Below are 15,419 nucleotides of genomic sequence, written 5' to 3' on the forward strand. Positions count from 1 at the left end.
CTAACGGGCCTAACGCCGTTGGTGGTGTCGGGCGACTTCAACGCTTGGGCTGTTGAGTGGGGAAGTCGCTCCACGAACCAGAGGGGCCAGATCCTGTTGGGGGCCTTTGCAAAGCTCAACCTTGATCTGGCCAACGTTGGGAACAAAAGTACATTAAGCAGAAATGGTGCGGAGTCGATCATCGACGTGACGTTCTCCAGTCCAGGACTGATCAAGAACTGGAGGGTAGACGATAGCTACACTAATAGCGACCACCAGGCGGTCTGTTATAGTGTAGACAACAACGAGAGGCGGCAAGCGACGGGTAGAGCCAACACTCCGACCGTTCGCGGGTGGAAGACATCGCACTTTGATGCCGAGGTATTCGAAGAGGCAATGAGAAGGGAGCGCGAGGGGGGCAGTTGGATCCGCCCGACTGCAGACCAACTAGTTGCTATGCTATCGCGGGCGTGCGACGCCACCATGCCTAGGACTCGCCAACCTAGGAATGGAAAGCCACCGGTTTACTGGTGGACGGACGCGATAGCCGACCTTCGCAGTGCGTGCCTCCGTGCAAGACGGAAGATGCAGCGTGCGCGAAACGAAGAAGAGAGGACAGAGCGCCGCGCAGCATTCAGTTCGGCAAGATCGATGCTAAAGAGTGCGATAAAGGCCAGCAAGAGGGCCTGCTTCGATAGGCTATGTGCGAGTGCCAATACAAATCCGTGGGGTGACGCCTATAGGATCGTAATGGCCAAGACTAAAGGCGCGCTGGCGCCTGTAGAGCGATCACCAGCGATGCGGGAGCGTATCATCGAGGGACTCTTTCCACGCCACGAGCCAAGTCCTTGGCCTCCGGCGGTCGAGTCTCACGTCCGACGTTCCAGTATCTCAGACATAGACCAGAGATGGTCGGCCAACCTGCCGAGCATCCAATCCGTGAGCGACGACAGCCGTGTCGAGGCAGGGGAGGAGGCAAGGGTTACGAATGAGGAACTCATCGTGATCGCCGAATCCCTAAAGGTGAGCAAGGCACCGGGACCAGATGGTATCCCTAACCTGGCGATCAGGCTGGCGATAAAAATGGCCCCCGGGCTGTTCAGGGCAGTCATGCAGAGGTGCCTGGATGACTGTCTCTTTCCGGACAGGTGGAAGCGGCAGAGACTGGTCTTATTGCCGAAGGCTGGCAAACCGCCAGGGGACCCATCGGCATATAGGCCTATCTGCCTGCTGGACACCACGGGCAAGGTGCTTGAGAGGATCATCCTCAACAGACTGGTGAGGTACACGGAGGGTGTACACGGTCTGGCAAGTAACCAGTTCGGCTTCTGGAAGGGCAGGTCCACGCTGGACGCAATCTCTTCCGTCATCAAGACGGCGGAGGTAGCAATCCAGCGCAAGAGAAGGGGAATACGCTACTGCGCAATCGTCACGCTCGACGTGAAGAATGCGTTCAATAGTGCCAGTTGGGACTCTATAGCGCTCGCGCTCAGGAGCATCCATGTACCGGTGTCGCTGTACAAGATTCTGGAAAATTATTTCCAGAATCGAGTACTTGTTTACGACACGGAGGAGGGTCAGAAGTGCGTCCCAATTACCGCAAGAGTTCCGCAAGGTTCTACCCTGGGCCCGGTGTTGTGGAATGTCATGTATGACGGAGTGTTGAAACTCAAGTTCCCTGTAGGGGTTGTGATCGTCGGCTTTGCATACGACATAACGCTGGAGGTTTACGGCGAGTCGATCGAGGAGGTCGAGTTGACGGCCACGCACTGTATACGCAAGGTCGAGGACTGGATGCGCTCCAGGAAACTGGAGCTCGCGCATCATAAGACGGAGGTCACGGTTGTGAACAACCGTAAATCGGAGCAACAGGCGGTGGTCAGAGTCGGAGACTGCACCATCACCTCGAAGCGATCCCTGAAGCTCTTGGGGGTTATGGTGGACGACAAGCTCACGTTCGGGAGTCACGTCGACTATGCCTGTAAGAGGGCCTCATCGGCTATTGCAGCACTATCTCGTATGATGTCCAATAGCTCAGCGGTTTATGGCAGCAAGCGAAGACTTCTTGCCAGCGTGGTTTCGTCCATACTTAGGTATGGTGGGCCAGTGTGGTCCAGAGCGCTAGGTACTAACAGTTACCGTGGTAAACTGGAAAGTACCTACAGGCTCATGTGCCTGAGAGTTGCGAGTGCGTATCGTACGGTGTCATACGATGCAATCTGTGTCTTGTCCGGCATGATGCCTATCAGCATCGCCATCGAGGAGGACAGAGAGTGTTTCGACCAACGTGACACAAGGGGCATACGAGGTACCAGAAGGTCATTCTCGATGCTCCGCTGGCAGCGGGAATGGTCCAACTCCACAAAGGGCAGATGGACGCACCGACTCATACCGGAGATATCCGGCTGGGTCGGGAGACGACATGGTGAAGTGAATTTCCACCTGACACAAAGCCTGTCAGGCCATGGTTGTTTCGACAATATCTGCACAGGTTCGGACACGCGGTGTCCCCCATGTGTCCCGAGTGCGTGGAGGAGGAGGAGACTGCTGAGCATGTCTTCTTCGTATGCCTCCGTTTCGTAAGAGCGAGGAGCAACATGATGGCTGTGAGCGGGCCTGGCACTACTCCGGACAATCTAGTCCGGAGGATGTGCGACGACCCGGACATCTGGAACGCGGTTTGTGCGGCCGCCTCTCAGCTTGTTCTGGAGCTGCAACGTGTTTGGTGGGTCAACCACCAACACGCCAGTGGTAGCTAACTACCAGTCTCCAGGTAGTTAGCTAGGAGGTTATAAGAGTAAAGAGGGTGCATCACGCACAAAAGCCACTCCCCGACGTAATACTTAACCGTCGTTCCGGGAAGACCAGGGCTGGAGACTGGAGGGGTTTTAGTGGGTCGGGACAGGGATCAGTAGGTGCCTGGGCGAGTGTAACTACCCCAGCACCTCTCCCCCAGTCTCATCCCCACACCCTGAGTTCTCTTCTCAGGTGTCTGTTTGCAGATTTCCCCGCCACCTTAAAAAAAAAAAAGGCGCAGGTTCCATGACAGCTGGTGTGGAGTCCACACCACACTAACGTTTTCAAGTATGGGGCGCACTAGTATTAAATCTCGTCATTCAATGCTCTCTTCAAACATCAATTTCATATCTTACTGACCAGTGCGTTACTCGTTACAATCATACTTCTCTAAAAAAAGGAAAGGAGAGAAAAAATCAGTGATACGAACATTTTGCATTTATAAATATGGTTGTTAAACAATTTTTTTCAGCATTATTCCTAACATTGGCGCAGTAGGGGTTTTGACTTACGATGAACTTTAGTTTCTAAAGTTCATGTTCAAAAGTTCTTGACGAAAGACAAAATTCAAATGTCCTGCGTTTCAGACTCAACACAAATAAGCTATACATTAGCGTGGGATAAAAAATTCAGTTTCCATACGAATTTTATGGAATAATCCACTTTTCTAAACTTATTCTCTAGAAATGTCCAGTTTGCTCTTATAAATACATCGATAAATGATATTTGCAGGAAAAACTCTTCTGAGGACTGTAAGGCGCTACGATGCTTGTAGAAACCATGCTTGAATCAATAACTTTTAATAGTTTTTTCCGGCTCGGATTTAGTTCTCACGGTGCGGATCTTCAACCCCGTGGCGCGGTTTGCGGATTCAAAGTCAAGATTTCTGTAACAACCCTGCGCATGTAATTGGTTCATTGTTTGTGTAAATTTGTTATTGAAATTTATTATAAATTTTACCGTTTAGCAATTAAATAAGAATGATAACTAGCATATTACAAAATTGTCCAACATTTTATCTATCCAACAACATATTGGTTATTGTTATCCATCATGTGGTTATGCTGTTATTAACGTTTAAAATCTGACGCAACATTTGCCAGTTTCATTCCCATTTTTAACAGAATGCATCCCAGTATAGTAAACAAAGACGTAGTCCCACGTCAAAACTGGAAGTCAGGTATCTTGTTCCAGTCATCTTTGATCCGCCTCAGAGAAATTAAAATTGGCGCTACTTGGCAGGAGGAATGAGACGCGGTATTATAAGTCAGTAAGCGTAAAACGAAGGATAAAAGCATACATACAACCATGAATAAATAACAGGCATGTCACTTAGTGTCAATAGCGGTGTTGCCTCTAATAGAAGCGCAGAATACAGCAGACACCCAGACAAAAGACCACAATATGTAGTACTGTAAGTTCGAGTTTTATTGTTCTAACACGTTCAGCATGATAAGTTAAACAAAAACAGTAAGTTATATATTTTGCTGAGAAATGGGCAATTACGTCGTGAAAGTTCAAAGCTGACATATATTAAATTTTCCAAGCTAAAGCAGGTATTAGACGACGCAAATATTTGCTATTTTTGGTACGATTTTTATTTGCACAAAATAAAATCTGTATTGAAAAATAGCAAATATTTGCTTCGTCTAATACCTGCTTAAGATTATAAATTGTTTTCGAGCCAAAACAGTTTGTTCGATCAGTATAGTGTCTTCGGCAAAGTTGTAGAAAATAATATTGTCCTTCCAAACAAAGAAAAAAAGCAAAGCCATGGTGCTTTATTTCGATTTGAATCTCGATTTCCTGTTTATTAAATAAGAATTCGCAGTCAACTGTTTAATGTACAGCACAATTGCGGGGTGAGCGCTACGATCCTTTCAGTTTCGAACCTACGACGGTTGGCTTGTTATGCCTAGAAATACTCAGAGATAGGCGGTGAAAAAATCGTCAATTTGGCAACTGGGTTTCACAAGTCTGAGGGGCCAAACCCTCAAAGGGGCCTCAAAGTGTCATGTTGACTAACTTTTTCACTCGGTTCATATAACCGGTGGTGACCACCCAATCAGAAAGAAAAAACAAAAATGTAACAGAGGCTGTTTGTTTGTTATGTGAAAAACCTTTCAGGTTGTGTTTCAATGTTGATCCCGTTAGGTGTTAAAATAACAGAATCATAACAAAAAATATTCTACTAATATCAAACCCATATCCAACTTAGTAAATAACGTATCAGCTTTCTAACAAAATTAGATAGCACATAGAACAGTATAATAACAACCATTGTTTTAAACAACAGGTTTTGATAGAGACGAAAAAAATTGTTAGATTTGTTTCAGAACAACTCCATTTCATGATTTGTTATTATAACTAATTCAGATTCAATTTTGTTTAAAAAGCTTATGAGAAAAAACAAAATCGTATCAAAATATGTTATTTGTATCTTCCATTGATAGAATTTTGTAATGTTTTAGTTATGCTCTTCTGATCGGGCAACCATGGAACGGGAATTTTTGATGCAAATGTGTTCTAAGATCCCACATCAGTGAAAGCACGATTTGGATTAAAAAACCTAAATTAATCCACCTAGCGGTCAGACTCAGCCTTTCTCATTCAAACTTATTAATTGTAAAAATAGATTTACATGAATGCTTAAATCCAAAATGGTATATTCACTCTTTGGGTTCTAAAATATTGATGTTGTAATTAAAGTATAAAATATGAAATTTAACGTAATGTTAGTGCTTCAGAAATAGCGAAATATAAGAAATGACTCTTAATTTCGAACAATTTTATCACGAGCGATACCGGGAACGTTCAAATAGTACGATACCACATTTAAATCATGTTGAGGCCATATATTTTGATCAAAGCAGCTATAGTGTTGAATAGTCTTTGAATTTCTTTTCTTTACAAAACTTTTGAACAGTAAATCAAATTGTTATGAAGTTTGTTATTTGTAAGTTTGGGAGATGACTCGTTTGTATGACACTAGTTATGTTCAAATGAGTCGTGTAATACTTGAGATAATAGACTTTCGTTGTTTTACAAATTAAAACATTACGGTTGCTTAAGTTTGATTACAATCAAAGGAAAAGGGATCGTATGGGGCAGCCAAACTTTGAAACCACGTGTTCAATCATAATTCATCAGTTAACCCTTAACTATCCCGTTCATTCGATATCAATATTGTTCAAATCTGTTGTGTAGTTTCTAAGATAATGAAGTTTAGTGATTTTCACATTTCGATACATTACAGACGAAGTCTCATTCCGATTACAGCAAAATTCAATAGGGTGTTATGACGCAGCTAGACCTTTCATTTGATACTAATTCTGTGGAAATCGGGTCAACCATCTCTGAGGAAAGTGAGTGAGCCCAAGTAGTCATCAGAATATGTTTCTTTTCATAGCTGGATTTCACATTTTTAAACGAAACAGGAAAAGTAATAATCCGTTCGCAAATAAAATCATTAGGGTCTTTTGGGGCAATAAGACTTTCCATATGACACTGATTTTATGAAAATCGGTCCAGCCATCTCTGAGAAACATGAGTGAGATTAAACAGTCTGCAGAACACGTTTCTTTCTGTATCTTCTGAACCATATGTTCAATCTTCATAAAATTCAAAAGTTGAGGGTTTTTAGGTAGCCCGTTCATTTGAAACCAATTTTGTTCGAATCGGTTGTGTAGTTTCTGAGATATTGATGTTGTGTGATTTTTACATTTTGATACATAACCTCTAAACTAAAAATCAGATTACAATAAAATCAATAGGGTCCTATAGGGTAACTAGACCTTTCATTTGCAATTGATTTCATTGAAATCGATTCAGCCATCTCTGAGAAAATCGAGTGTAATTGGGAGAGCGTTACACACACACACACTCATGCAGAAAATGCTCAGCTCGTCGAACTGAGTCGAGTGGTATACGACATTCGGCCCTTTCGAGCACTTTTATACTTTAGTTTTTGCAGTGATCGCTATATTTTTCTAGGAGAAAGGCAAAAAGTAAAATGATAGAAATGACTTTTAATTTCAACTTCAATCCCGAGCAAGGCCGCAAACATTGAAATAGTACAATATTAAATTGAGATGACGTTGAGGCCACATATTTTGATCGTAGCTATTGTTTTGAACAGTCTGCGGGTTTCGTTTCTTTCTATTTCTTTCTATTTCAAACCACATGTTTAAACATTATGAAATTCATTGTTTAAGGGTTTGAAAGCCCATTTATTTGAATTCAACTAAGTTCATAGCTTCTGAGATATAAGAGCGTTTTTCACATTCTGATGCAGCGCCAAAACTAAAAGTTTGATTACAATGAAATTCAATAGCAACCTAAGCGGCAAATAGACCCTTCATTTGGCACCAAGATAGAAAGAATCGGTCTGACCATCTCTGAGAAAAGTGAGTGCGAAAGAAAGGTGCACATACACACGTACACACCCACACGCAAACATATACACCTATACATGCATATATGCAGAAAATGCTCGATTCGTCGAACTGAGTTGAGTAGTATATGACATTCGGCCATTTAATCATTTTTCTATCTTTTAATTAGCCAGTGATCGTTAGGAGAAAGTCAATATGTTTACTTTCATTATGTGATTTCACATTTTTATGAACAACGGACACAGTTACAATCCGATTGCAATGAAATTCAATAGCAGCCTATGGGGCAACTAGACCTTTCATTTGACACTAATTTTGTGAAAATCGGTTCAGCCATCACAGAGAAAAATGAGTGAGTTTAAACAACCTCAGGATAACTTTTCTTTACATAACTTTTGAACCATATGTTCAATCATAACAAAATTCAAAAGTTAAGGGTTCTGGGGACAGCCCAATCATTTGAAACCAGTTTTATTGAAATCGGTTGGTTGGTTTTTGAGATATTGATATTTCGTGATTTTTACATTTTGATACATAACCTCTAAACTAAAAATCCGATTATCATGAAATTCAATAGCGACTTATGGCGCAGCGAGATCTTTCATTTGCAATTAATTTTATGAAAATCGATCCAGCCATCTCTGAGAAAAGTGAGTGAGAAAAAAAAGTTGCACATACACACATACATACATACATACATACAGAAAATGCTCAGTTCGTCGAAAGAAGTCGAGTGGTATATGACATTCGTCCATTGGGACCACTTTTATACCTTCGGTTTTTCCAGTGATTGCTATACCTTTCCCAGAACCCTTAACTTTTGAATTTTGTTATGATTGAACATATGGTTCAAAAGTTATGTAAAGAAAAGTTATCCTGAGGTTGTTTAAACTCACTCATTTTTCTCAGTGATGGCTGAACCGATTTTCACAAAATTAGTGTCAAATGAAAGGTCTAGTTGCCCCATAGGTTGCTATTGAATTTCATTGCAATCGGATTGTAACTGTGTCCGTTGTTCATAAAAATGTGAAATCACATAATGAAAGTAAACATATTGACTTTCTCCTAACGATCACTGGCTAATTAAAAGGTAGAAAAATGATTAAATGGCCGAATGTCATATACTACTCAACTCATTTCGACGAATCGAGCATTTTCTGCATATATGCATGTATAGGTGTATATGTTTGTGTGTGGGTGTGTACGTGTGTATGTGTACCTTTCTTTTGCACTCACTTTTCTCAGAGATGGTCTGACCGATTCTTTCTATCTTGGTGTCAAATAAAGGGTCTATTTACCGCTTAGGTTGCTATTGAATTTCATTGTAATCAAACTTTTAGTTTTGGCGCTGCGTCAGAATGTGAAAAACGCTCTTATATCTCAGAAGCTATGAACATAGTTGAATTCAAATAAATGAGCTTTCAAACCCTTAAACAATGAATTACATAATGTTTAAACATGTGGTTTGAAAGTTATAGAAAGAAACGAAACCCGCAGACTGTTTAAAACTATAGCTACGATCAAAATATGTGACCTCAACATCATCTCAATTTGATATTGTACTATTTCAATGTTTTCGGCCTTGCTCGGGATTGAAGTTGAAATCAAAAGTCATTTCTATCATTGCACTTTTCGCCTTTCTCCTAGGAAGGTATAGCAATCACTGCAAAAAACTAAAGGTATAAAAGTGCTCAAAAGGGCCGAATTTTATTGTAATCTGATTACTAGTTTAGAGGTTATGTATCAAAATGTAAAAATCACGAAACATCAATATCTCAGAAACTACACAACCGATTCGAACAAAATTGGTTTCAAATGAACGGGCTACCTAAAAACCCTCAACTTTCGAATTTTATGAAGATTGGACATATGGTTCAGAAGTTACAGAAAGAAACGTGTTCTGGAGACTGTTTAATCTCACTCATGTTTCTCAGAGCTAGCTGGACCGATTTTCATAAAATCAGTGTCATATCGAAGGTCTTGTTGCCCCATAAGACCCTATCGATTTTTTTTGCAAACGGATAATCACTTTGCCTGTTATGTTTAAAAATGTGAAATCCAGCAATGAAAAGAAACATATTTCGAAGACTACATGGACTCACTCATTTTTCTCAGAGATAGCTGAACCGATTTCCACAAAATTAGTGTCAAATGAAAGGTCTAGTTGCCTCATAACACCCTATTGAATTTTGCTGTAATCGGACCGTAACTTCGTCTGTAATGTATCGAAATGTGAAAATCACGAAACTTCATTATCTTAGAACAATATTGATATCAGATGAACGGGCTAGTTAAGGGTTAACTGATGAATTATGATTGAACACGTGGTTTCAAAGTTTGGCTGCCCTATACGTTCCCTTTTCATTTGATTGTAATCAAACTTAAGCAAGCGTTATGTATTAAATTGTTAAAACAACGAAAGTCTATTATCTCAAGTATTACACGACTCATTTGAACTTAACTAGTGTCATACAAACGAGTCATATCTCAAACTTATACCACAAAGGTCAAAATAATGGTCGCAGTGATCCAAATCTTACAAAAAAAAATCTCAAACCTTCAAATAACATACTTCATAACAATTTGATATGCTGTTCAAAAGTTTTGGAAAGAAAGGAAATTCAAAATTTATTCAACAATATACCTGCTTTGATCAAAATATATGGGCTCAGCATTCCCGGTATCGTTCGTTATTAAATTGTTCTAAATTAAGAGCAATTTCTTTAATTTCGCTATTTCTTAAGCACTAACATTACGTCAAATTTCATATTTTATACTTCAAATACAACATCAATATCATAGAACCCAATGAGTGAATATAGGGTAAGGAACGGCGCCTATTTTAATCAGTCGAAGAAAACAGGCCTCAAACTCCTGCATTTTGATCAATATCGACAATTTCAATGATGGAAACGAAAACTTTGATTGTCTAGCTGTTTTACGAATATGAGAAATACCGTTAATCACAAAGCAATCTGTGAACAATCACCAATTGAAATAAATCGACCTATATTGCAGCCATTCAGGAGCCACTTCGGGTGCAGCAAAAAAACACCTGCGAAACAGATGGAAACTGCTTAAAATAGGTTCGGGGTGATTGGAATAGTGTCCCTCGATTCGTAACTTTGATTGATGATTGTCAAAGTTTGCAAACTTAGTTTTACAATCTGAAAACAAGTTCTGATAGAGAAAACGATAGCGAACAGATTGATATACTACTGTTTGAGTTATACTAGTTTGAGATATACTACTGTTTGACCCAACACATTTCGAGTATTTCGTCTGAATACACAGGCGGTTCCTAAAGCTGCTTAAAATATGTTCCCTACCCTAGATACCTTTATTGGATTTAAGCATTCATGTAAATCTATTTTTACAAATAATAAGTTTGAATGAGAAAGGCTGAGTCTGACCGCTAGGTGGATTAATTTAGGTTCTCTGTTAGCACTTGCTTTCAGATTGTAAAACTGAGTTAGCAAACTTCAACAATAATCAATTGAAGTTCCCAATCGAGGGACAGTATTTCAATTACCCCAAGCCTATTCTTAGCAGTTGGCATCTGTTTGCAGGGGATTTTCGGCGGCGCCTGAATGGCTGCAATTTTGGAAGATTTTTTTCGCTTGATGTTCATTCAAAGATTTTTCTTTATGAACAGTATTTTATGTATTCATAAGACTGCTAGTCAAACAGAGTTTTTTTTCTAGTCATTAAAATTGTCAATAATGATCAAATATCAGATATTTTAGGGCCATTTTCTTCGACTCATTAAAATAGGCGCCACTGCTTAAGCCGTTCCTTACCGTTTATTGATCGCATTGCATAAAACAAGCAATGCTGAAACGAAATCGTCAAAGAATATCGCCATACATTTCTGCGCTTCAATTTGTCTCTTGCTTGTATAGGAATGTGTAATTTTCATTGTGGTTACTGGGGTCGAAAGGTTGCTGGGATGTTAAATTTTATGTTTATGTCAGATTTTATATACTTCCAGCACAATTGATCATCAGTTTGTTACAAAAACAAAAGGCTTGTGAACCTCCGGTTAAAAATCACTCTGAGAATGCAATTTTGGAGCATACTTAATCAATTGTTTAGCAATAGAACAAGAAAATCTTATAAAAATAAACACGTCCTTTATTGTACCTGATTGCAATACCCCTCAATATGGTGTTACTTTTCTTGTTCGTTAGGATCAGATTTTGACAGTTTGTTTGGCTCACAACATTAACTCCACCTATCTCTCCCTCTGAGTATTGCTAGTGAGGCCAGCATCGTACCTTGAGATCAACAGAAAAGTTCTTAAAGAAGAATACACTGTGAAAAAGCTTCGTTTCTTTACGTTATCAATCAATACGTAACCAACATTTTGAAGCTTTCGTAAAAAATAGATTTTAAATTAGTTGGTTTTTTGGCATATATCAAGATGGCTTGACAAAATCGAAAAATTCGAAATCCAATTTGTGGTAATTTGTGGTTAAGCGGTTTCCGAGAAATTTTCTAAAAACTGAGTCAAGCCATCTTGAAACATGATTTTGCTTCAAATGAATCGGACAACGATGACCAAACCAAACGAAAGCTCATAATTTGTGGTTCACGAAAATGTAATTTTAGGGTCATAATTACTAGTGTTTGTACATAAATTTGTGTTTTATTGTTCACGTAGTTCTACGTTTTGTTTATTTGTTGTTGACGCTGCTGGCCGCTAGTGGCGTTGGCTGTTTGCGGTGTTTGTCACTGCTATACTGAGCGTGCGTGTGGGAAATATGGTAAATACCATTATTGTTAGATTAAAATTTTTACATTGGTATAGATTTATGGTTTACTGACTAGTATATATAACAAAGGTTTTTGCACCATTAGGTGGATTAATTCTGGTTTAATTTAAATTGAAATTTAGTTTGAATTTTCAATTTCTTCGAGTCATAATTTTTTTTCTTAACGGTGTATATTTTTCACAAGGCATAAGTAATTCTCTAGTACACAAAAGTCGCTTTTTACGCGGGGGATACGTGCCGCGGAAAAAAAAACCGCGTGAATTTCAGAATCCGCGTAAATTCTGGAATCCGCGTAAATTACGGAATCCGCGTAAAAAACCGCGTAAATTCCGGAAGAATAACCGAAATCCGCGTATGAAAAAAATATGATCCTACCAAGCTACGATCTAGGGACGATCCATTAATGATGTCACGCAAAATTTGGAAAAAATTAACTCCCCCCCTCCCCCTTGTCACAAGCTGTCACAACTTCCTTGACCCCCTTAATTACGTCACGTTTTTATACCTCCCTTTCCCTTCTTTGGTAATGATTGATTGAAAATCGAGAAATTTGTTAAGAATGCATTTTTTCTCAATAAGAACGATTTTACTGAAAGATAAACTGAAACTAATAGAAGATTATCGAAGATAACTATAAAAGGCGTTTACTTCTGAGTCCAAGAAGGCTGCTGATGGAGTCTCATATCGACGACATAGAAAGCCGAGACAGTAACTGCAGCATCATTACTGATATTTGAAAGACCATCAATATTCAGTTCCCCTTCTTCAATCAATTCGCAAACCAAATCTTCTCCACATGTCTTAATAGCCAAGCATTTTTATTTACGTTTTGTCACAATTTTTGTATTGATTGAGAGACACAAAAAATAATGAATTTGCGCTGTCATTCATAAACGAACATTAGACTGGGACACGTTATATGGGAAAAAAGCGATGGTGTTATTTTTTCGCTCCCATGCACTTTTCGTGTTTCTTATGGGTCCCATAACAACTGTGTTATTTTCAGATCGATCGGTGAAACGCTCGATTTGCATCCGATTTTTTGAGCTTCCATACGATTTTATATGGGAAAACCCACTTTTTCAAAACTTTTTCTATAGAGATGTCCAGTTGGCTCCTGAAAATATATCAATACATGATATTTATAGGAAATTTACCTGGGAAAAACTCTTCTAAAGACTACAAGGCGCTACCTTGCTTGTGAAAAATGATATTCACCCCAGACTGATTGAATATCTGACGAACGGCTCACCATTGAATTTTACTAGCAATACTGCTGCAGCATGCTGCTGTTGCAAATTCAACCATGTGACGAGAAATGATATCGCTTAAATTTATCTTGGAGGCTTCCCCGAAGATACTATTAGCAAAAATCACACTTTGAAAATTAATTCCACGCGAAATTATTTCTCATGCTTAAGCAAGTTTGCAATAGCAGCATGCTGTATCAGTGTTGCTGGAAAATTTCAATGGTGAGCCGTCCGTCAGACATTCAATCAGTTTGGGGTGAATAGCTGTTTCTACAAGCATCGTAGCGCCTTACGGTCTTCAGAAGAGTTTGTCCCAGGAAAATTTCCTACAAATATCATGTATTGATATATTTTTAACAGCCAACTGGACATCTCTAGAGAATAAGTATTGGAAAAATAGATTTTCCCATATAAAACCGTATGGAAACTTTAAAAATCGGGCTCAAATCGAGCGTTTCACCGATCGATCTGAAAAGTTACACAGTTGTTATGGGACCCATAAGAAACATGAAAAGTGCATGGGAGCTAACATTTATTTTTTGTCCCACCCTAATGAACATGCACGGTAAAACAGAATTAACGAACATTATGCTTTTTTAGCGTGAAAAAAAATTGTCATTCATTTTATCTAACGCAAATCTCAAGCAAAAAAAGGGTAGAACTATAAATGAATGATGCAAATATCGTAATGGTTAGGTATGTGACTTTTTTATTTAATTTTTTTTTTTTGAGTTGAAATATGATGTCACACTCAAGCTAACCCCCCCTCCCCCGTATGTCACAAAATGTCACAATAATTGAAACCCCCTCCCCCCCCCCCCTAAACGCGTGACATCATTAATGAATGGTCCCCTAGCTACTGACACTAACAGTCTCTCCCGAGCCGAGACTCGAATCTACGACGACTAATTTGTTAGGCCAGCATCATACCTCGAGACCATCTGGGAGAGCTAAGCTAAGATGCTAAGAATGCTTAAAAATAAAAATATCTCATGGGTCTGAAAACTTACTCCATCTGTGAAAAATACTAACTTTGCTAAGCCGTATGCAAAGTTTCATTCCAATATGGTCGATAAAATTGTTGCAAATTTCCATATCATTCGGCACGATTTTGCTCAATTAATCTTACAACCAATTTGATAATTTACTTATTCATGAAAATTTGATAAAATTTATAGTTTTCTAATATCTCCATTTCAATCAATTCGTTTCCATTTTTCTTATCGCCTCATTTAATTTTATGCATTCCTATCTATTAACGCCCAGATGAATTTTAAGAATTTCTTTAGTTGAATGTTTCGCTTCTGCTGTTGATGTTAATGATTTGACTTTTTTAATTTCTCTGAATGAACAGTATATTTTAGATTTCTGGCAAACATTAGATAATTTTTAAAATGTGTAATTATTATTTTCAACGCCTAAGATTTATTCTTACTTTCTACACTGTGTCCAAACAGTGCTTTAAATCAATTTGGTTTTTTTTCTGAATAATTTCATTTTAAAAATGGGTCAAGTTGATTTTACAAACTGTTCAAAATCATGACAAATCCTTTGTTTGCAAAACAGCACGTTTTTACCGACGGTGCCACTAGTAGCTTAACAGACCCGCGGACAGCAGACATCTTCTTTATTACTTTGCTCATAAGTTAGCACACATGCATGGAAAAATAACAGAAGAGCAACATTAAGTTGAATCCCGGCAGCTTATTTGATTATTTGTTAAAATATTTCCGAAATATTTCCCAGAATCTAGGTGATGAAAAAGTGATAGTTATTGTTTGCAATACCAACTGGTTCTGAAAAATCATCCGTCGAATTTGGATTGCTTTCCTTTGAAAGTACATTTTCGTTACCGGTATCCTATTTACCAAGAAATTTACACACATTTACTTTGCGCCTGGTTGGCTCCCTCAAATAGCCAGTGCGTTGGGTTAGTTCTCCGAATCTCGATATTTACCATATTCCCCACACGCACGCCCAGTATAGCAGTGACAAACACCGCAAACAGCCAACAACGCCACTAGCGGTCAGCAGCGTCAACAACAAATAAACAAAACGTAGAACTACGTGAACAATGAAACACAAATTCATGTACAAACACTAGCAATTATGACCCTAAAATTACATTTTCGTGAACCACAAATTATGAGCTTTCGATTGGTGTATATATCATGGTTGTCCGATTCATTTGAAGCAAAATCATGTTTCAAGATGGCTTGACTCAG

This window comes from Wyeomyia smithii, chromosome 1 (genome assembly GCF_029784165.1).
Source record: "Wyeomyia smithii strain HCP4-BCI-WySm-NY-G18 chromosome 1, ASM2978416v1, whole genome shotgun sequence".
Lineage (NCBI taxonomy): Eukaryota > Metazoa > Arthropoda > Insecta > Diptera > Culicidae > Wyeomyia > Wyeomyia smithii.